At 42.6% G+C, this 21,132-nt stretch overlaps 1 long non-coding RNA gene and 1 pseudogene across 1 annotated transcript in view; one reads left to right on the top strand and one right to left on the bottom strand.

The window, feature by feature from the left end:
• The window catches only part of LOC141515349 (uncharacterized), a 33,876-nt gene extending 12,810 nt beyond the window's left edge, over positions 1 to 21,066 (bottom strand). The window contains exons 1-2 of the long non-coding RNA XR_012476307.1: positions 20,765 to 21,066; positions 15,819 to 15,888 (exon numbers count right to left, since the gene is read on the bottom strand). This is a non-coding gene — a long non-coding RNA (uncharacterized LOC141515349). The remainder of the gene's footprint in view (positions 1 to 15,818; positions 15,889 to 20,764) is intronic.
• Positions 16,042 to 16,479, top strand: LOC141510901 (transmembrane protein 254-like; annotated as a pseudogene).
• Positions 21,067 to 21,132: the final 66 nt, after the last annotated feature.

The raw sequence follows: 21,132 nt of genomic DNA, 5'->3' as shown, positions 1-21,132 counted from the left end.
TCAGACACTTAATAATTACCTAGCTGTGTGGCCTTGGGCAAGCCACTTAACCCCACTGCCTTGAAAAAAACCTAAAAAAAAAAAAAACCCTAGCCTAACCTGTGAATAGGTGTTGGGATAGTGCTCCTATCATACTCATATTTGTTAAGTTTGGGATTTTTTTACTTATAATAAACTAAATGGTGAATTTGCAATAGAAGAACACCTCCATCTCCTTTGTGATATAAAACCCTGTTTTCATTTTATATACAGAAGACCGTCTCTGTACATAAGAATTTCAGGACAGTGACTTGCCTAAAAAGACTATGATACATTCCAAAGGAGTCACTGAAAGTCTAGGTTTTCTTTGTAATTCTTTATTGGACTACCTTAGAAAAATGAGTTCATACATTTAAAGTTTGAAGGAGTTTTAGAGATCGTCTCTAGTCTAACCTCTCCATTTTACAAATGTAGTCAAGAAAAAGGAAAATACTTTCCCCAAGTCATATTGGTAGCAGGTAGCAAAAATAGGATTTGAACCTTGGCTCTCCAGTTCAACATCTGGGGTCTTTCCACTAACTCTGACTTTAGTCAGCTTATCACTATCAAAATGATGTGTTAGTATCAATAACAGACAAAGGATAAGTAGGTGTTCAACATTAATATATTCCATGACTAGAAAAAATATTCTGGGCCAAATGTTATATTAGAAGCACAAAACAACCTTCAATCACAACAGCTTGATGGAATTCAGTGGAAGCCTTATTACTACTAAGCCACACTCCAATACTCACTTTGGATGCTCATATCACAGAATGTTTGGATGTTAACAGTTCTACTCCCCCTCCCCCCACCAAAAATTCATCCAATAATTATTAAGCAATTATTATATAAATTAAAAACTATTACTCTGCAATCTCTCAGCTGGTGACTTTAGACTCCCAAGAGTTTGATGAACATTTCTTGCAAAAGATAATTACTAGGAGTGGCTAGGTGGCGCAGTGGATAAAGCACTGGCCCTGGAGTCAGGAGTACCTGGGTTCAAATCCGGTCTCAGACACTTAATAATTACCTAGCTGTGTGGCCTTGGGCAAGCCACTTAACCCCATCTGCCTTGCAAAAACCTAAAAAAAAAATAAAAGATAATGACTAAAATGGCCATACCTTTGACCCAGAGAGCTCACTGCTAAGCAAGAAGGTCTATAACAAAAAAGAAAGATCTCAACAATTCTTATAGCACTTTTGGGGGTAGGAAAAAGATTGGAAACAAAGGCAATGCTCCTCAGCTGAGCAAAAAATAAACAAGATATCTCACAAGAACGTAAAGGAATATTATTGTTTTTTGGATGAAAAGACATGTGAACTGATACAAAGTTAAGTAAAGCCAAAAAACAATATATACAATGCTTACAACCACATAAATGGAACAAGTGACAGCAGCAAAACAACTAAAACTAAATGGTGTGAGATTATAATGAGCAAATTTAGTCCTAAGAGAAGAGCTATGAGAAAGCACTTCCCCACTCCCCTCTCTCACCTCGTTTTTGTAAAAATGAAAGATCAAGAGGGTGGACATTGCTTAATATGTCATATTTGTTTTCAATATATTGGTTTTTAATGAACTGGGGTTTTTTCTTTTTTATCTTTATTATAAGAGATGGCTTTCTGGGAATAAAGAGATACAGTGGGAAATGTAGCTGATGTAAAAACAAAAGATGAGTCAAAAAAATTTAAGTGTTTTGGTAAGGGGTTTTTAAGCTGGCATCTGTGAACTATTTTTTTAATATATCAAGAACTGTATTTCAATATAATGGGCTATGTTCAGTATGTTATTCTATGTATGTTATTTGATGCATTTAAAAACATTACTCTGAGAAAGGACCCATAGACTTTACTAGAGTGCCCAAGAGGTTTATGATGCACAGAAAAGTTGAAGGATCCCTAGGGCAGGGCCAGAAGAGAGTATCTCCAATTGAAATGGTGGAGGAAATTTTTTTCCTGGAGATGGGACTTAAGTTGAGCCTAGAAGGATGAGGAAGACTTGGATGGATAGAGCAAAAGAAGAAAATCATGCCAGGCAGACATTGCATGGAGAAGAGAGAAGGAGGATGGCACTCTACCTGAAAGGAATGCTCTTGCTGGGGGATAATGGAAGAAGAGTAAAGAAAAGGAATTGAGGCAATAGACTGAAATGAAAAATGTCATGAACTGGGTCAGCTACTTACTTTCTGTGGGAACTCAGACTAGACCCTTCTCTTCTTTGATCCTGTTTCCTCATTAAAAAAAATAAAGGTATAGAGTTGGACTATAAGGAACCTTCCATTTGAAACAATCTATGATTCTCTGACCTCCAATACAAGGGAGATGGAATTAGACAATCCAGAAAGCTGAGGACCATTCAGCCTGGGGCTGGCAAGGAGGGAAGGGGTTAAGGGGAGGCTTGCTCAGCTTTGGGCAGACACTGATAAATTATAGTGTGTCCTTGGGTATTAAGAGCAAAGCAGCTCCCTCTGTCTGCCTTTCCCATACTGGCTATATCTCCCATGGATCAATACTAAGAAACTCTCATTAAAATTCCTCTGCCAACTCCCTATGAGTCTTGGTCATTTATTCCAGGCTTTTTTCTGATCCCCTCTCCCTCCAGCATGCTCCTGGCTCATCCCCTCTCCTTATTCAAAGATTTTTTTCCCTCTCTAAATATGTACAAAATAAGCCAACCTTGCTCACTTGATCCTCCTAGAATGCTTAGCCTAGACTTCTATCCATTCCCAAGGTCCCTGTTCCTGCTCAGGAGGAAGAATGGCATAGTAGACAGCACTGAACTTGGAGTCAGGAAGACCCAAGCTTGATTACTTTCTTAGATATTTATTAGTTATAGGATGGGGGGGGGGCGGCAAATCACTTCTTTCTTAAAAGGTTCAAGGGTGGGGCAGCTAGGTGGCACAGTGGATAGAGCCTCTGCCCTGGAGTCAGGAAGACTGAGTTCAAATCTGCCCTCAGACAATTAAGAATTGCCTAGCTGTGTGACCTTGGGCAAGTCACTTAACCCCATTGCTTTGCAAAAAAACAAAAAAGAAAGATTCAAGGGCAAGGGCAAGACTAGCATTAAGGCTAAGAATGAGTCTCTAGGATCTTGTTCTCTTCCTTGTGGGGTAGGCCCAGAAGGCCTAAGGAAGAGCCCCAGGGACCAAAACCAACCTCCCCTAGCAGACCAAGGGCAACCAAGGGTGCTGGACATCTCACTTTTATCTTTATCTACTCAACATGTGGCACCATATTTGACACTTCATAAGCTGCCAATAAATGTTTTCTATTCATGCAGTCAGTCAACGTATCTGAAGGATACTTGATGAGGGATTTGATTTATTCTGTTTGATCCAGAAGGTCAAAACCACAAACAGTGGATGGAAATTATCAATTTAGACTTAATACTTGGCAGCAAATTTTTAGCTATTAGTGTCATTCCAAAATGGAAGCCAAAAACCATTGGAGGTCTTCAGGAAGATGGTAGATACCCACTTACAAGGAGACCTATTGTCAGGATATCTTTGAGGTGTGGGTTGAATTTGATGATCACTGAGATTCCTTCCAAATCAGAAAATCGGTGAATCTATCACTTGATGCCCCCTGCAATGCCTTACAGTTCAAAGCCTGTGACTCTTGGAACATTCCCACAACCAAGGCCAACTTAGTTTAACATACCCCCTTGGACTTAGCAAATGGCTTTACTTGTGGGAGAGGGAAGAAAAGGTGCCTCAAGAGCATTCTACCTTTGATCTAAAATGGCACCATGTGCAAAGGCTGGCACTTTTGAATTGTTTCTCCATTAATGAGACTAGATTGGCACTGGAGCATCCATACTCCCTTGGCTCCATCCCATTAGGATAATCAATAAATTAATTATTAGCTTTCATTTATACAGCACCTACTATGTGATAGCCTAAGAGTTTTATATGAACTTCACAACATCTCTATTCCTGAAATGTTCTTTCTCCCACCTTCACTTGTTGAACTTTTCCCTATCTGATGTGACTGTTATGCATACAGATAGAACTGATGCATTACTTTTCTAATCTGTTTTTCCTTCTCTTTTTAAAAAAATTATATAAGGGATATTGCTCTGAAGAGGGAAGGGGGGGCATCTAGGTGGCACAGTGGATAGAGCACCGGCCCTGGAGTCAGGAGGACCTGAGTTCAAATGCGGCCTCAGACACTTAATAATGACCTAGCCGTGTGGCCTTGGGCAAGCCACTTAACCCCATTGCCTTGCAAAAACTAAAAAAAAAAAGAGAGAGAGAGAGAAGGGGGTGGGCATATTTGGAAGTGAAAATAATATTTTAAATATTAATAAATTGTTTTAATTTTTATTTTGTTTTTGCAAGGCAATAGGGTTAAGTGGCTTGCCCGAGGCCACAGGGCTAGGTCACTATTAAGTGTCTGAGGCCGGATTTGAACCCAGGTACTCCTGACTCCAAGGCCAGTGCTCTATCCACTGTGCCACCTAGCTGCCCCAGTAAATGTTTTTAAAAGAGATCCTATCCATCTAAGGGCCAAAGCAAAATTTACCTCCTCCTGAGATCATTCTCTGCTTTCCTATCACTACAGTCCTTGTCTTTTGGGACTCATACAATCTTCTGACTTCTCCCCCTCTCTAATTCACTTAGCATGTAACATTGGTTCCTTATTATTTCTTTTGCTGTCCAAGCTCTGGGAGGAACAGGAACTTAAATATGTCTCCTAACACCCAAGACAGAGATGGTTTTTAAAAATATATGAAATAGGGCGGCTAGGTGGCACAGTGAATAGAGCACTGGCCTTGGAGTCAGGAGGACCTGGGTTCAAATCCGACCTCAGACACTTAATAATTACCTAGCCGTGTGGCCTCGGGCAAGCCACTTAACCCCATTTGCCTTGCAAAATCCTAAAAAATAAAAAATAAATAAGAACCTTTAATTTTCAGTATACAATGTGAGCCTGGATGAAATATGATAGGATGGAAAGAAAATTTACCCTATGGTTACAGAACCTGGATTCAAATTCTGCTTCTGATGCTTCTACATGTGTGACTTTGGGCAAGTCACAGACTCCATTTTCTGATCAATAAAAAAGAGGGATTTGTATCAATTACCCTCAGGGTTCCCCCCACATCTAAATCTAAACTTCTGTGATTAGGGAGAAGGGAGACTCCAAAGCATCTCCTTGTCCCTGCTCATTTCATAAGATGTGATCTATCTCCACTGGCTTTTCACTCCATAAAAGAATTTCTTTGTTTTATGTAAACTGGGAAATACTGTCAGTTCCTCACAGCCATCCCGTTTCTGATGTTCAAGAGGACCAGGCCTCCTCCAGTCCATTGCCTAAAGGTTGCAGCCTCTCCCACTGTCTCCTCCCCCCAAGCATCCGTTTCCCCCTGACCCTTTGTTTCCTCTCTCTAAATCAATCCCATGCCCTAATTTTGTAGCTTCCCCAATTTCTCTGAGCGTTTCTATCTCAGGCTCATCAACCAGGTCAGATAGTCAAGAGAACATTCCTGCTGTTCATTGTCCATGCAGGGAACAAGCCCAGAGCCTCAGGGCCACAGAGCTAACAAGTGAGCTAACCAGCCCCAGATTTAATGGAGGAGGGGGAAGGAACATGTCCCATCAGGGAGTCTGAGATGAAAATGCGAAGCTTTACTCAGTGAATGCTTTCATTTTTCTAAGGAAGCTATAGTCAGACTCATCCTGGGGGCTGGGAAGTCACTTCTCCCCTCTCTCCTTGTCTGGTCCTTCTCTGCCTCCACCCTTCACTCAAATAATTCCTGCTCTACTCCCCTCCCCATCCTCCCCATCTTTCTCAATCTCTTGGCCTCAGGCTTTCTCTTCATTTCCTAACTGTATTAAAAGACCCTTGCAGAAACAGAATCAGGTCTAGGGCCTACATAAGCCCCATTAGTACTTTTTCACCTTTTCTACTCTGTACTTGATCTATTCTTGCTGTCAAACTCAAAGCTACTAAGGGGACTAGGGCTCCTTTTAGCTCTCTCTATCTCTTCCAGTAGTCTGTGCCTGTGGTTAGGGGCCCACATTTTCTAATTCTAATTTTCTAAGTGATACCAAGAGAGGAGGGGAGACATGGTCAACACTACAACTACCACTAACCCTGGACCACAGAGTCATGATTATCTAGAACAGGGATTCCTTACCATTTTAGTAGTACATGAATATAGTGGAATATTACAGAAATTTATAAATAGCAAAAAGCCACCTAAAGATCTAAATACACAAAATTTCCACTGCCCCACAACCAGGAGCTTTCTCTTACCTGTCTCTCCAACTCTTTCCTAATACAATGGACCACTTCAGAGTTTTGAACTCTTCCTGCTTCCTTATTTTGCCTTCAGGAAGCCTGTAAACTTAATTACTCTCAGTAGTTGCTGCCCTCATCCCTACTCATAGATCAATTGCCCTGCCTGCCTGATTAGAGTAACATGTGGTCTTCCCATGGATGTCCTCCTTTTCCTTTCTCAACCATCTATGATAGAGGATGGGTTTTCAAAAGTATTTTACTAACCCTTGAGGGAAAGAAGGTAAAATGAAACATTTACAGAGTCCAGAATCATTGGGTTCTATGACCCAGGAATATCAGCCTCACCTATCCCTAATCTGGACATCTTCCCGGGTTAACCAGGTGCCATTTTACCTCATTGTTCCCTTCCCTTAACTACAGACAGGGAAAATAGAGATTCTGCTCATACATTTGGTGGGGTTTTATATCTGAAACATACAATCAAGACCATTTAAGAGGTACCTAAAATTGGACCTGAGAGGAAAGAAAAACTAGTTATTTTATTAATTTTATGATATAATTTTGGAAAGATCAATTATACTGTGCCACTTGGGACCAGAAGAGTTCATTCTAATGCAGGCTTATCCTGCTAAATGTTTTTAATTGCTCTTGTTAAAACAAGACTTTAGGTGAAACACTAGCACTAAGGATTGGCTAGCTCCCATTCTTGCTGACTTTCAACCTCTCACACATACTCATTGTGTGACTATTGGCCAATCTTGAGTCAAATCATTTATAAAATAAACAACATCATCCTAGAGCCATGTTCTACCTTAGGGAATTACTATAAGGTAGGTGCTTTGTAAACTTGGAAATGGGAACATAAATACAGGCTCTCTTGGTCTGGGCTTATGTTTTCATTGGTGAGGGGAGGCAATACCCATGGGCAACTCACCTGTGAGCTCTTAAAAGTTGCATCAATTAACAAGCATTCATTAACTATTTATTATGTCTCAAGCATTATGCTAGGTATAGGAGATGCAGAGGGACATTGGAGAGACTTTGAGAGTCACTGTCCAAAATGACCATGACAAATGGAGGAACTATGGGAAAATGGGCACATTAATATACTGTTGGTAGACCTGAGGCTCAGCCACTCTGAAGAACAATTTAGAGCTCTGGTCCAAAGGTTACTAATCTGTGTATACCCTTTGACCCAGAAATACAACTATTAGATCTTTATTTCAAAGAAAAAGGAAATAGATCTACATTTTCCAAAATATGGGGAGCAGCTCTTTTTTTTGAGGTGGAAAAGAACTGAAAGGGGTCACTAGTTAGCACAGTGGATAGAGTACTAGACCTGGAGTCAAGAAGACTCATCTTCATGAATTCAAATCATCCTCAGACATTTACTGTGTGACCCTGGACAAGTCATTTAACTTTGCCTCAGTCTCTTCATCTGTAAAATAAACAGCAAATTACACTAGTATCTTTGTCAAGAAAATCCTAAGCAGGGTCATAAAGAGTTGGACATAAACAACAACAAAAAAGAACTGAAAACTAAGGAGCAATTATGGTTTAGAAGTGTAATAGAAATCTATGGTGCTACTTTTGTTGTTGCTCAGTCATTTCATGACTCTATTTTAGGGTTTACTGGTGAAGATACTGGACTGGATAAGAAGTAATCAAAGGGAGGGTTTCAGAGCAACTTGGGAAGACTTTTATTAACTGATTCAGAGGGAAGTAAAAGGGACTGAGAAAACACAACTCACTCAATAACAACTCTAGAAAAATGATTTTGAAAGGCATGAAAACTCTGGTCAAGGTACAATGACCAATCTCAGGGACTAAAGATGAAGCTTTCTGTTCCTCTTCCATTCCTTCAACCTTCATCATTATAAACAATCAATGTTTGCTGGGTTGGGAGTTTTTTGGCCATTGAATTACTTTTTATTTTATTTTTTCCAATTACATATAAAGATAATTTTCCATATTCCTTTTTTGTAAGAGTTTGAGTTCCCCATTTTTCCTCGGTCCTTACCTTCCTTCCCCTCTCTCCAAGAAAAGGAATAATCATAAAAAAAATCAATGTTGTTTTTCTGTATCTGTGATTTCAATGAACTGGAGAACCCAAAGGAGAAACTTCCACTACTGACAAAGGCAATTCCTTTTTGCAACTTCAGATTCTGACAGCATTACTTGGGGCATTGATAAGGAAAGTGACTTGCCCAGTATCAATCCTTCTTTCTCCCTTCAAACTAGTTATTAGTTAATACAGTCTTTTGCCATTTGGCATGTTTTTCATAGATGCTTTGTCTTCCTACCGAGATTGTAAACCCCCCAGATTGTAATCATGCATTACACTTTGAGATTACTAAAAAAACTTTGTATCCATGATCTGGGTTCAAATTCTGAGTGACAAGACTCACCAAGTGTCTGATCTTTACCTAGTACTAAGCATCTACAGACCTCACTTATCCTGTGAATTACAGAGGGATCGTGGGGCCATAGTTTTAGTAGTGGAAGGGACCTTGGAGGCCATCTCATCCAACCCCTCAATATACAGATAAGAAAATGTCCAAAGACACAAAAGCAATAAATGGAAGAAGCCAGATTTGAACCCAGAGTCTGCAGCACTGCACTTTCAATAAACATGTATTAATTTTACTAAGCTAGGCACCGAGGTAAACCTAGAGTCTAGATAAGACACAATTCCTACCCTCATAGAGAATAGAAGGAGTAAGAGGGGGAAATATCAAGAAAGATGAGATGGTGTGGAAACATTGCTGACTTCAGAGCCAAAGGTGGGGCTCAGACTCTCTGCCACTTGGCACTTGAGTAAACAAATCACCTCACTAGTCTAGGACTCAGTTTCTTCAACTAGAAAATGAAGGGATTGGGTTAGAACTCTGAGATCCCTTCCAGCTCCAGCTCAAGGATCTTACTAGTAATAAGATCCCAAAGGTGCCCAGGCTTCCTTGGCAAGTTCTTTAAGCTGGGTAACTAGAGTCAAAGTACATTAGGGACCTGAGGAATCAAAGTAGGCTTCCTGGAGGAGGTGGCCTGTGTTTTAAAGGATGGGGAAGAATTAAACAAGGGAGTAGGGAAGAGAGGGCATTGCAGGCAAAAGAATTAACCCAAGCAAAGGGACTTGGAAGAGAGGGAGCTGATGCCATTCTGTGTGGGTGTGTGAGTGTGGGTGGGTGTGGGTGTGGAATGGGAGAGATGGGAGATAAGCAAGGCTCGAAAGGCAAGCTAGCAACACATTGCGGAAAGCCTTGAATGTCAATGAAGGAGCCTGTGTCTGCAGCACGTGGGTCCTGCTCTGCGGGGGCTGGCTAGGAAGGGGGAGGAGGAAGCCCCTGGAGGAAAAGCCCCAGTTGACTGGGTCCTTGGGGACTCTGGATCCCTAGCCCTGGCCTACGGGGGCCACAGAGGCCAGCCCCAGGGGGCCAGGGGGAGTTGCCGCAGTCCCAGCCCCAGTCCGTAGCCATAGAGAAGGGAGGTAGGTCCTGGTCCGAAGTCGCTGTCCACCCATGACTTAGGAAACATCGCCACCCTGTGGTGGTCGAGCAGCACTGGGCAGGCGAGTTGGGTGGGAGGGGGCAACTGGTCCAGCTTCCCCAAAGGAGGACATGGTAGAAGCATCCTGCCTCCAGAATGGAGGTAGAAAAATGACGGCATTCAATGCCTCTCTACTTCAAAGTAGGTAGTGAGGTGTGGTGGAAACAGCACTGAATTTGAATTCCAAGGAGCCTCAGTTCAGCCATTTTTGTGACCTGGACCATCCCTGCGTCACTCTCCTCATCTATAAAATAAGGGAGTTGGACTAGGTCAGTGATCTTCAGGCTTTTTGGTCTCAAGATACCTTTATTTTCAAAGAACCCAGAGCTTTTTGTTCCCATGATATGTTTCCACATAGTTTATCCTATTTTATTCATTTTTTTATGAAAGTAATTTAACCTCTCAAATCCAATGAACAGGTCTCAGATTACCCCAAGGATCCCTGGTCCCCTGGACTAGGAATTTGGAATCAAAGAAACTGGATGTTTGTTTCTTGACTTGCTCCCTAACCTGTATGACCTTGTGCAAAGCAACCCACATGTGGTCATCACTGTTCTAAGATACAAAGACAAAAGCAAATCGCTTCATCTCCCTGGGTCTCAGTTTGCCTTTCTGTTAAAGGAGAGGATTGGGTTTAGTGTTTTTTTAGCATTCTCTCAGACTTGAAATCTACAATCTATGAATGATGACTGCTTCTGAATCTTCATAATACAGACTATGGCCAACCACCAAGAAGGTCCAAAAGAGTTGTCCACCTTGCAAGGGACACAATGTCAGTGAAAAAACTAACCACCTTTATTAACTGATTGATATTGAAGGTAATATGCTTGATATCGTACCATGGAGAGAAGTACATACAAAGGCAGCATAAGACAGTTCCTGCTCTCAAGGAGCTTATAATCTAATCTATTCATGGTGGAGACAACTTGCAAACTCCTATACTCCAATCTTGACAAGGTGAATGAGAGATAATGTCAGAGGGAAGCATTAGAATTAAGTAGGATTAGCATTGAAAGAAGGAACAGGGGCGGCTAGGTGGCATAGTGGATAAAGCACCAGCCTTGGAGTCAGGAGTACCTGGGTTCAAATCTGGTCTCAGCCACTTAATAATTACCTAGCTGTGTGGCCTTGGGCAAGCCACTTAACCCCATTTGCCTTGCAAAAAAAAAACCTAAAAAAAAAAGGCACATAAACCAGGAGAAAAGGATGAGGAAAGAATGAATGAATGAATGAATGAATGAATGAATAGAAAGAATGACTAATCCCTTCTCCCAAGAAGCAGCAATCCAATGAGGGGACAAAAAACAAACAATTAAGTTTAGAAAAATGTGTGTGTGTATGTATGTATGTATGTATATATATATATGATTAATAAAATAATATTAAATATAGAGTAGTTAAATCCAAGATAGCATGGGAGGGAGGTCTCTGGCACTTGAGGGGATCAGGGAAGGTTTGGTCTGCCCCAAGGTCTCTCCAGTTGCAACATTTCCTCTTTTAAGAACCCTCTATCACTTGTACAAAAATATTCATAGCAACCCTGTTTGTGGTGGCAAATAATTGGAAATTGGGGAATGGCTTAGCAAACTGTGGTATGTGTGTGTGTGTGTGTGATGGAACACTATTGTGCTATTAGAAATCAGGAGGGATGGGAATTCAGGGAAGCCTGGAGGGATTTGCATGAACTGATGCTGATGCTGAGTGAGATGAGCAGAACCAGAAGAACATTGTCCACCCTAACAGCAACATGGGGGCGATGATCAACCTTGCTCGTTCCATTAGTGCAACAATCAGGGACAATTTGGGGCTGTCTGTGATGGAGAATACCATCTATATCCAGAGAAAGAACTGTGGAGTTTGAACAAAGACCAAAGACTATTGCCTTCAATTTAGAAAAAAAAACTGTTATCTTATTATGTAATTTTGCTATCTCTTATACATTATTTTTCTTCCTTAAGGATATGATTTCTCTCTCATCACATTCAACTTAGATCAATGTGTACCATGGAACCAATGTCAAGACTAACAGAATGCCTTCTGTGGGGGTTGGGGGGGAGGGAAGCAAGAATGGGGGGGAAAACTGTAAAACTCAAACTAAATAAAATCTTGCTTAAAAAAAAAAGAACCCTCCAGGTCTGACATTCTCTAGTCTAAGGCCCTCTAGACTCTGACATAACCTAGGTTCCTTGGTGAATGATCTGGCATTCAAGTCTCTTTTGATTCCAATATTCCATATTCTAAGGGGTTTGCCAACTTGGACATTCTCTGTTCTAAGATTCCCCTCACTTCTGACATTCCATATTCTAGGGTCCCTCTCAAGCCTGAGGCATTCTTTCTAAAGGTTCTCACAACTCTGCCATTCTGTTTTTAGGCCTCTCCTAGCTCTCTCTGCCTTACCCTATTCTAAGCATGCTCTCAGCTTTGACATTTCATATTCTAGGATCCCTTTCCAGCCTGGCATTCCATGTTCAAAGGACTTTCCTAGCATCACAATCTGTGTCCTAAAGATTCTTTTACCTCCAACAGTCTATCTTTTAAGGTCTCTCCCTCTCTCTGACTTCCTATGAGTCATCAATCAAGCACTATTTGAAGCTTTGGTCCCTGGCTATGAGGAGGACAAGAAAGGTGTGGAAGAAAAAGCCCTTCTTGCCCCTACCTTCCTCCCTACTCTCTTGTCATCCCCAAGAAGATTCATCCATCTAGAACCCCATGTTGACTACTTGCTCTGACCTCCAGAATCATTTTTGACATTGGTAGTACTGCAAGTTGGAGGTTGACTCCAGCAGAGGCTGGAAGTTCACTTCTCAGGGATGGTTCAGAGGGATCCTTGCTCAGATCCACGAGACAATGGCCTCTGGGGTCTTTCCCAAGCCTGAGTGACTGACTCTAATTCTGGGACAGGTTGAGCAGCAGAACAAGTATCACTGCTCAGCTGACCTTGCCCTCAGGCCTCTTCTCTGACCAGGCACCTCATCAGCAAGGGCAGGAAAGGATTAGGAGCTCCTCAGATGTCTTCTATGTGCAAAAAACACTGCACCACCACTACCCCCCGCCCTCAACCCAAGGTGACATCTTCAAGGTTGGAGCTGAGCAGATGGTCCTGAAATCTGTCAGAGTAGGGAAAGAACAACCCCAAGGCCCCAGAGTAATGTGCCCCTTCTCTAAGTCTTACAAGGCTCTGTGAGACTTGGAATCCAGAACTCAAGTTCAAATCTCAGTTCTGGGGGTGGCTAGGAGGCACAATGGATAGAGCACCTAGCTGTGTGATCTTGGGCAAGTCACTTAACCCCACTGCCTTGCAAACAAAACAAAATCTCAGTTCTGACATTAGCATGATCTTTGAGCCTCGGTTTCCTCATCTATAAGATGGAGATGATACTCACAGGTGCACCAAGGTGGTAGAATGGAAACTCCATGAAAGCAAGGGGGTTTCATTTCTATCTTGATAGTTTCAATGCCTAGCACAGTTATTGGCACAGAGTAAGCATTTAATGATGGGTGGATGGATGGTCAGTTGATTGGTTGATTGATAGATAGGGCAAGTATGATTGACTCCATTTTATAACCAATGAACCTTGATGAAATGCATACCTACCACTGTGCTGGGTGCTAGGGATATGAAAACAAAAATAAAGCCATCCCTGCCCTCATGGAGCTTACATTCTATCAGAAGATACAACATGAATATTTTGTTACATACAACATACGTTATATCAGGAGACACAAGAATATCTCGCTATATACAACATACATTGTATCAGGAGACAAACAATATAAAAGTACACATGGCATACAACATATATTCTATCAGGAAACACAATGGTAATATATATCTCTGTGTGTGTGTGTGTGTGTGTGTGTATATGAACATAAAACATCCATACAAGACATATACCTATCAGGTCACTTCAGGAAGGAGGTCCTTGCAAAAGTCAGGGAAGGAAGAGTCAGGAAAGATCTCATTTAGAAGGCAGTGTCTGAGCTAAACACTGAAAGACACTATGGATACACAATAATTGTGTTGTTTTGTGGTTGTTTTTTTATTGATTTTGAGTCATTTTTTTCAGTTGACCTGTGTTCAAATCCAACCTAATTTTGTGATCCTAGGCAAGTGACTTCATCTGTAAAATGAACTGTAGAAGGAAATGGCAAACCACTGCAGTATCTTTGCCAAGAAAACTCCAAAGGAATCATGGAGGGTCAAATACAACTGAAAAAAAAATGACTCAACAAAATCAATAAGAAACAACAGCAACAAAACAACACAATGTATTGTGGTCTTTAAATGCCAGACAGAGAAGCATATATTTGATGCTAAAGGGGGAAAGGGGTCACTGGAGTTTCCTGATGGTGGTACATTAGTACTGGAAGGGGCCCTTACAGATAACAAACCCAGTCATCACTGTTTTACTGATGAGAAAGTTGATTCAGAGAGGAGTTGCCCCCCACCCCAGATCTAACGGTCTGTGACCATCCTTCTTTTTCCCTCTCTTTGTTCCCTCAACACTTAGTACTGATCTGTAGAACTAGAAGCAGAGTGGGTGCCCATTGATTAGTAAAGGGTTGACACAAATGTCATAGACTATGGTCATACAGTGAGAAATGTGGAGAATTCAAAAAGATACCAAAGGAAATATGTAGACTCAAGAAAAAAAAAACACGCCTTAGGAGAGCTCATTAATGAAATGTGCATTTATTAAGCCCCTACTACTTGCCAGGCACTGTGTAAGGCTCTGGAGAAACAGATCCAAGGAATGAAATGATCCTTACTTTTCTATAAGCTTCTATTGCCAGAATCTTTCAGCCAGAAGGGACCCCATAGATCATCCACCAAGTCCAATTCTCTGATTTTGCAGATGAGGAAAGACAAGGTCACCCAGATAGAATGTGGCAGAGCTGGGGTTTGACCCCATGTCCTCTGATTTGGGATCCAACCATCCCCCCACCTGCCTATCACAGAGAAATCAGAGGGCCAAGAAAAGTGTTTACAGAGGCTCATCAGAGAGAAAACAAGATTGTTCCAAACCAGCAAAGTAATTTGGTGCTAAGGACAGCAGGAAAGGAAGGAAAATGGACATCTGTTTTGCCTCTTGTAGCCAGGGCCATGAATCTGGATTTATCTCTAGTTCCAGCAGAAAGTGGATGATGGCTCAGCACTTGGAGAGATGCCTGAGGGTGGCAGGAAGTGGGCTGGCTGATTCAACAGGTCCCTACCTCTCTATTCTGAGAACCAGTCCTGTGATGACTGAGTCTACATTCAATTGAAATAAAAAATGATTATGAATACCAGAGACTCTGAATGGATGGCATGCCTTTCATCCTGAGATTCTTAAAGGCCTGAATCCTCCCAGGTTTTCTATTTTAAAACCTGCTGGGGCGACAAGAGCCAGGGAGGCAGGGGTAGAGCGGTGAGTCAAAGGCTTCCCTTCCTCTCCCTGCTTGGCCCCCTCCCCATCCCCCAACTGCAGCAGGATGATGCAATGCCCTCCTTTCCATGTTCCCTCTCCAAATTTCTCTCCAACATCAACATCAAAGCATCTCTGGGAGCATCCCGAAAGGGGAGCAGCATGGTTTAGTGCAAAGGGTCCAGGGTCTGCACTCAGAGGAGCCAGGTTCTATTCAATCAATCATTCAACACCAAAGATGAGCTCAACAATGTGCTAAGCACTGGGTTTGAATCCAGCTCACCAAGTTCTACTCGTATGAACTTGCATAAATCTCTGTCCCTCCCTGGGTGTCCCCTGGTTACCCATTAGCAAAATGAGGGAATGGGAAAAGATGATTCCTAAGGGCCTTTCCAGCAAGAAATCTCAGAGTCTTTGTTAACTAACTGGGAATTGAGTGGTATGATAGAGGGAAACCTAAACTGGGACCCCAGAATTTTTGACTTCTAGTCCCAGCTCTATCTCATTTCATCCCTGGAGCCCCAGTTTCCTCCCCTATAATATGAGAGGAGGTGCTAGATAATCACCCCAGGAACTAAGACCTTTGAGTTTCAGTTTCCTTACCTGTAACATGAAGGGAGAAGGCCATATGAGCTTCCTATGAACTGTTAACTCTGAGCCTCAGTTTCCCTACCTGTAACATGAAGGGAGATGGTTAAATGAGCTTCTTAGGTACTATGACCTCTGAGTTTGACCTCTCTCTTTCTTCAACTTTAAAACAGACACAAGCCAGTCCCTGCGTCCACTTCTTTCCAGGTCCAGCACGGTCCAGCACGAGCCAGCCGTCATGGAGGCGGCGGGGGACGAGGCAGCCTACTTCAGGAGAAGCTGACTCTGCTGGTTCAGCCTCATCCTGGAGAGCTTCAGCTACTACACGTGGGTAGTTTTCTGGCCTCAGAGCATCCCCTATCAGAAACTTGGCTCTCTTGGGCTCTTTACTCAGTACTTGGTGGATAACCATCTTGGACTCATGTACTATGGGTACTGGGTTGCCTGGTTGATTCATGTGGGAGAAGCCATATATGCTTTGATACTGTGCAATAAAAAAGGTATCACAAATGGTCAGGCTCGACTGCTATGGTTCCTGCAAACATTCCTCTTTGGGATTGCTTCTCTCTCCATCTTAATTGCCTATAAACCTTACCATCACAAAAAAAAAAGTAGAGAAGAAATTGATGTTTCTGTACATTGTATCTTCATTACTACTTTGTTTAAATCTTTTTGAAAATTTAGTATTTAATTGTTTCAAAAAATGTCTATACTGTGAATAGGTTTGGTTCCTTTTCTTTAACCATAGAACTTTTCATCATTATGTACGGTAATTGATGATTTTCATCATCCCTGAGCAGAGGCTGCCTGACTGACTAGGTTTATTGAATTCTGTGTAACTCAAAAAACATTATTTATTATGTATTGTACAAGTCACAATATGAATTAAGTTGTGTTTAGAGTTCTGGCTTAGAGATAGGAGGACCTGAGTTCAAATTCAGCCTCAGACACATGACACAAGCTGTATCACCCAGGGCAGATCACCTAAACCGGTTTGCCTAAATTTTCTTATCTGTAAATGAGCTGGAAAAGAAAATGGCAAATTGCTCTAGTATCTTTTCCAAGAAAACCCCAAATGGGGTCACAAAGAATGGGACCCAACTAATTGACTACATAATAACTCCCTTTAGGGTTTTTATAGTCTAGTAGAAGAGATAAGACACATACAAAAGTCAGTTAACACTTCTGGGCCTGCAAAATGAAGTGGTTATACAGGATGATAGCCTCTTTTTTTTTTTAAATTCTTAATTTCCATATACATATAACATATACATATACATAATTTCCATATAACATTTTCATATGCAATGTCAAACAGAAGGAGAGTTAACATATGTGAAATTGTGGATTGATTATGTAGAGTTTTTAAATGTGTAATAAATTCAATATATAATTTTGAATAAAAAACAGACACAAAAATTTCTACTCTGCCACTTACCTCCCAAAGAGGTCATGACTCTATAAAATGGCTAAATAACATCATATAATTCAAAGTTCCTCATTAACAGATCTGCATAAGATGAATACAGTCAGGGATCCTTTTTAAAAGTCCAGTAGCAGAAAACTCTGAACACAATCCCTCTCCCTACCCTTCCTTATACACACACATTCACATACATTTGCACACACACATACACTCTCACACTTACACATTCACATACATACACACACTTAAACACACACACACATGTATACATGCTCTCTCTCTCTCCATTGGCCTGGCTAAGAGCCTGAAATTCCCACATTCCTCACTCTCTTCATTTGGGGGGAAGACATGATATCAAGGAATCCAATCATGAATAGCCCAAGAGATGAATGTCAGAGGGGAGAGGGGATGAGGCCAGTTCTCTGGCCTGGTCAGAATTGCCCGAGAGGCCAGGAAAAGCTTCACCATTGGGCTCCTCCTCTCCTTCCTCCTTAGCTCACTAGGCTCAAATCCTCCTCTTGAATCTATCCATACTCTTTCAGTCTTAAAGGCTCTAGTTGAGGATTTCAGGAAAGGCTGAACTAAGGCAAAAGAAGACAAAAGTTTTAAGCTGTCCAATTTGGCAGAGGCCTGGCAGCTGCCTTCTGTTTAACCCTTCCTGACCCTGTCTGTCTCTCTGAGTGCTGGGCCTTGTCCCTCACACATGTCCATGTCTGGCTCCTGAGGCGCAGGTGGATGGGCCCTCCCCTGAGACGTGGCTCGACAGGCTTCTCCTCTAATGAGCTTGGCCCAGTCCACAGTTGCCCATGTGTCAGTGTGACATTAAAGCTAATGTAAGTGTAGCAGCATCCCAGACTTGCTGTTCTCTGCCCTAGACAGGGCTGTGCTGTTCATTTCTAAGCATCTCCTGCAGTTTAGTAGGGACATTGGAATGGAGTGTGTCCAGAGAAGAGTAACTAAGATGAAGGCCTTCAAAAATCACACCCCATGAGGAAGGGCAAAAGGAAATGGGGTTGTTTATGCTCAAAGAGGGTAGAAAGAAGGGGGTGCTTGTCAGTATGGTCAAGGGTCTGAGAGGCTGTCCTGCAGGTGGGGGTCTCCCGAGTGTGGCAACCATCCAAAGAGCTTAATTGCATCTACTTTGTAACTAATGGAAGGACCTCAAAAGGAGATACCCCCTGAGTCTACAAACAAGGAAAAAGTAAGTCATCTAAGTCTAACATCCATGATTCCTAGAAAGTTCCACCCACCCCTACCCAAGTTGGCCATCAACAGTCAAGAAACTCCAATCTTGTCCTGAATCAAAATTTGAGCCCCCAAGCCCAAACCTATCACCAAATCCCAGCTATGAGGGAATTCAGCCCTGGTCTACTTAAGAACAGCTAGGTGATGCTATGGAGTAATGAGCTGGATCAGGAAAAATTCATCTTCTTGAGTTCAAATCCAGCCTTAGACACTTAAAGCTGTGTGAACCTAGAGAAGTCACTTCACCCCATAGTCCTCAGTTTACTCATCTATTAAAAGAGTTAGAGAAGGAAATGGCAAACTATACAGTATCTCTGCCAAGAAAATCCCAAATGGGATCATGGAGAATTGAAACAACAACTGAACAACAATTGATTAATTTACATGATCTCTATTAGGATCATTGTGATTCTAATGATTTTTTTTGTCCTTCATTCATAAAGAGGATCATGCAAAGAATTGGAAATTAAATGAAAGTCCTTCATTTGGGGAATGGCTTAGCAAACTGTTGTATATATATATGTGTGTGATGGAATACTATTGTTCTATTAGAAACCAGGAGGGATGGGGATTCAGGGAAGCTTGGGGGGATTTGCATGAACTGATGCTGAGTGAGATGAGCAGAACCAGAAAAACACTGTCCACCCTAACAGCAACATGGCAGCGATGATCAACCTTGATGGACTTGCTCATTCCATCAGTGCAACAACCAGGGACAATTTTAGGCTGTCTGTGATGGAGAATACCATCTGTATCCAGAGAAAGAACTGTGGAGTTTGAACAAAGACCAAGGACTATTACCTTTAATTTAGAAAAAAAAAAACCTGATATCTTATTGTCTGATCTTGCTATCTCTTATACTTTATGTTTCTTCTTTAAGGATATGGTTTCTCTCTCATCACACTCAATTTGGATCAATGTATACCATGGAAACAATGTAAAGACTGGCAGATTGCCTTCTGTGGGGGGTGGGGAGAGGGAAGTAAGATTAGGGGGAAAATTGTAAAACTCAGAATAAAAATAAATAAAATCTTAAAAAAAAAAAAAGAGGACCATGGCCTCAAGGAGGTGATACCATGACAATCAAGTGAATTTGATTGGGGGGTGGGGGGCTGTGCTAAGCATCAGTCTCACTTTCTCCTCCAAAGCTATCTGGCCAGATATGAATCAGTATAATTGGAGATGACCCTGGATGCAAGATAGTCATGATTAAGTGGCTTGCCCAAGGTCACACAGCTACTGAGAGTCAAGTGTTTGAAGCCAAATTCAAACTCCCATTCACCTGACTCTAAGGCCACTGCATCACCTTGCTGTTCTTCACTGTGATTCTATGACTTAAAAGAACCGAAAAAAACATTACAAACAAGGAAACTGAAGCCAAGAGGTTGTGATTTGTCCAGGGTCATACAGCTAAGAAGCATCAGATGCGGGATTTGAACTGAAAGCATCCTGACTCAACACCCTGTCCTCCCAGGACAGACTCCTACTTCTCCCCACAGGGAGAAGCCCAGCATCCCAACACCTGCTCTTCGAGTGGAAGCTACTATTTAGACCTACTTTCAAGTTCACAAAGCTCTATGTATGTGGTATTTCATGGAGTACCCCCCAGCCACACCAGGTGGCAAGTACTAAAGGTGTTCATTTCTTCATCCCCACTTTAAAGTTAGGCAACTGAGCCTCATCGAAGTGCTTTGCCCAGGGTGATAAAGCAAAACGTCAGTCAGAGCAGAAACTCAAAGCTAGGTCTAGACTGCCCAGGTTGGCTTCCTTCCCACTCTCTCAGTGGATCTCAAAGTTGAGGGGTTCCACCCGGTAAAAATGATTGTCATCATGTCTGACTTAATTTTAATATGCTAACTATCTGTATCTATCTATCTATCTATGTATGCTGCCATCAACAGAAGCTCATGGGGGGGGGGGTCTTCAACAAAATCTTATAGGGGTTCTGAGACCACAAGACATATTGAAGTTCAAAGGGTTAAACATCCTGACTTTGAGGGAGAAAATGGGTTTGACATTCCCTGATGGAATTCATCTGGGGAGTGGGGAGGAGGGGGTGGGGATGAAGGCCAGCGTGGGCACGGGGTGGGGAACAATAGGGTTGGAGCGGGTGAGACCCTAGCTGGGCAGGTAGACCCGGGCAAAGCCTCTGAAGCCTCAGTTTACTCATTTGTAAAAGGGGGTGATCACGGCGGCTAGGCAGGCGCCCCCCTTCTCGGGCGCGTGGCTTCGGGGACGCTCCTCTCCTCTCCCCGGGACAGGTGTGGAATGTTCGCCAGGTCGCGCTCACCGTCATGGGGGGGGCAGCTCAGAAACGTCGGAAAAGATGAAAGCTGAAAAGAATCCGCCTGCAGGAGGGAAACTGAGGCAGGCAGTTCCGGGGGTCCATGCCAAGGCCAGGGGAGGCGGAGGGGCCGAGGAAGAGCGCAGCCTCGGCGAGGGGGCGGGGAACCGAGGCTGCCGCGGAGCATGGCGGGATATAGAGGGGCGCGCGAAAAGACCCGCCCGCCGCTCGAGGAACTCTGGGATACAGCGGGGCAGGGGAGGGCGGGATAGCTTTCCGCGACGCATCATGGGATATCGGGAGGGAGGGCCGGCCTCCTCGCTCCCTTCACGCCACGTTCCAAACGTAAAGGTGAGCCCGCCCCCTCGCCGGAT

Source organism: Macrotis lagotis, chromosome 2 (genome assembly GCF_037893015.1).
Source record: "Macrotis lagotis isolate mMagLag1 chromosome 2, bilby.v1.9.chrom.fasta, whole genome shotgun sequence".
Lineage (NCBI taxonomy): Eukaryota > Metazoa > Chordata > Mammalia > Peramelemorphia > Peramelidae > Macrotis > Macrotis lagotis.
Note: the sequence above shows the minus strand (reverse complement) of the source record. Positions and strands in the feature narration are given on the sequence as shown.